The sequence below is a fragment of the Meles meles genome, chromosome 1 (genome assembly GCF_922984935.1).
Source record: "Meles meles chromosome 1, mMelMel3.1 paternal haplotype, whole genome shotgun sequence".
NCBI lineage: Eukaryota > Metazoa > Chordata > Mammalia > Carnivora > Mustelidae > Meles > Meles meles.
The window spans coordinates 159782293-159785204 of NC_060066.1; the positions used below are offsets into that span (position 1 = coordinate 159782293).

The 2912-nt window shown below is 37.7% G+C and overlaps 1 non-coding gene across 1 annotated transcript; it reads left to right on the forward strand.

Annotated features, from left to right (window-relative positions):
* The first annotated feature begins 2211 nt into the window (after positions 1–2211).
* LOC123928159 lies at positions 2212–2318 on the forward strand. The gene has a single exon (XR_006815633.1). It is a non-coding gene; the product is annotated as a U6 spliceosomal RNA (small nuclear RNA).
* The last annotated feature ends 594 nt before the right edge of the window (positions 2319–2912 follow it).

The window sequence follows — 2912 nt, forward strand, 5'->3', positions numbered from 1 at the left end:
TTGAAGGGGCGTGGGGTGGGAGGTTGGGGAACAAGGTGGAGGGTAATAGAGAGGGCATGTATTGCATGGAGCACTGGGTGTGGTGCAAAAACAATGAATACTGTTATACTGAAAATAAATAAATAAATATTTTTAAAAAAGGGCATGTGATGCACTGCACACTGGGTATTACATAAGACTATTGAATCACTGACCTCTACCTCTGAAATTAAGTTAGTTAATTCAATTTAAGTTAAAATTTTTTTTAAATAAAATAGAAAAAAAAACAAAAAACTGTTCCAGTTTAGCCTTGTCCCAGCTTAACTCCATTGAATGGGGAGATATTTAGTGTGTTCTGTCTGTAAGCACAGTTCATACCTTTTCAGGATCCAGTTTTCCCATCTCTCAACTTAAGATTGAACTAAACCAATGGTTTCTAAACTGTAAGATCTTTAGAACACCAGAGCTTTTTCTCAACTGTCTTAGGAGTCATCTCTGAGGTAGTTGGTTGAACAAGAGCTAGTCCCTCACCTCTACTTCAATAAGCTCAGTTCACCTTTTATCTATTTTATATATTAGGGTTCAACCTTCAATTAGAAAGGTGAGTGATTTGACAGCTTAAACATTTAGAAGATCCCAAAGGTTCCTGCAGAGGTCTGCTATGACATAGCAAAGAGGACCATGAAATGCTGGACCACCTGGCATGTCTCATATGTGATTAGACAAGAAGGAGGGCTTCTCCAGCCATAGCAACCTACTTAGAACCCTCAAACACAACTCTGCCAGTTCCCTCACCCTTTAATTCCCTCTTTCCTCACTGCTATTAATACCTTCCCCACTCCTATGACCTCTTTTGTTCTTTCCATTCCATGTCCCATAAGGTTGCACATGCAGGATAAAACCCCCCATGCCACCCCATCCCATCTCTTTCATATCTAAAGACTTGAACCACTCATTCCCACATACATCATTTGCCTCCAGGCTGCCTTATGTTATTACCTCTAAGTCTTGTTTCTCTACCAAGAATATAAATTTCTTGGAGAGACTAAACAGTATTCATTTTTGCATCCCAAGAGAGCCCTGCACAGTGTTTGGTACATCATAGGATTCATGGGATTTGGGTATTTGAGTGACTAATTTGACTGAGTAATCAGACTTCAGAGAGTAGAAACAAAATCAGATCTCTGGGATCTTATGAAGTCCAGGACCAAATCAAACTCTTTCAGCATGTACATACCCAAATTATCCACCCACCCCTCACACCCCTCTATCCATCTATCCAGGAAAAAATTATGGATCTTGGATTCACTATGGGCTTTTACTTTTTTCTTCTTTATTACCATATTTAATCAGTAACCGGAATTTGTCAATGCAAGACTTTTCCCCAAGCCACATTCAGAGAATCTATTCTGTATTTTCCATTCCAGCTACCATTACTCCAGTTCAGGCCTTGTCATCAGGCTAGAATTACTGTTTAGCCTCCTAAGTTAACTTTCCTTTTCCAGTTTTGTTCCCTTAAAATCTATCCTTCATTGCTACCTCCAGACCAATCCCTTTAAAATACAAATATGACCATGTCATCCCTCTGCTGAAAGCAGTTCATTTGTTCTCCATAAATATAGATCAAATACATTAGTAGGGCATGGGATGCCCTAGATAACCTGGCTTTTGTGTAATGCTCCAGCCTCAATGTTTGACACTGAACCAAGTCCTATATCTAGTAATACTAAACTGCTTTTACTTCCCAGTACCAACTATTGACTACTGTTGGGTGTCTTTCTCCTTTTCCTCATTCTTTTGCCTCTGTGTGGTATACCCTGGACTCCTCTATTCCATTTCACTTGCACAACTCCTTTACATTCTTTAAGAGGCAACATTGGCCTCTCTTTTTCCGAGAAGGATTTTCTTAACCTCAAAATTTAATGAACTAGATGGTCTTTCAGCTACCATTATATTCTGAACATAGATCTAACTAAATGTTTGTCTAAACAAAATAAATACAAATAGAAGTCAAAGCAGAAAATATATAAGTAAATAGACATAACATATGTAACTATATATGTGAAATGTATAAATACAAATATAAGGCATGGTTAAATGTCATATTTCTATAGTGCTTTACAGAGTGTATTCACATTCATCATCTACTTTGAGCTTTATTTTGTGAGGAGATTAAAACAGGCATCATTGGTTTCACTTGCAGAATGACAAGAGATCAAATGAATGTCTGGAGTGCTCACTTGGGCTGCACATACACTAAAACTGGAATAATACCTAAAAGATTAGCATGGTCCCTGCACAAGGATGACAAACAAATTTGTGAAGCATTCCATATTTTTGCTACCCTACAACCAGCAACTGCACTATGGGTACTTACTCCAAAAATACAAATATAATGATCCTGCACCCAATGTTTATAGTAACAATGTCTACAATAGCCAAACTGTAGAAAGAGCGAAGATGTCCATCAACAGATGAATGAATAAAGAAGTGGTATATGTATACAATGGAAAATTACTCAGCCATCAGAAAGGATGAATACTTACCATTTACACCGATGTGGATGGAACTGGTGGGTATTATGTTAAGTGAAATAAGTCAATCAGATAAAGATAATTATCCTATGGCTTCACTCATATCTAGAATATAAGAAACAGTGCAGAGGATCATAAGGGAAGGGAGGGAAAACTGGCATGCTTCCCTGCTCTCCTTCTTTTTAATTTTTTTTTTCACAATTAGCTTTGGATCATGCCCGGAAATGAAGAATTGAGAGGGTGTGTTTGTAGCATATGGTTTTGCAATAGGGGTAGGGATGTGTGTGTGTGTGTGTGTGTGTGTGTGTGTGTGTGTGTGTGTATGTGTTCCTGAAAAATAATGTGAATCAAATGCTGTTAAATCAAATCCTATTTTAAATGCTTGAAAGAAGCTTTATG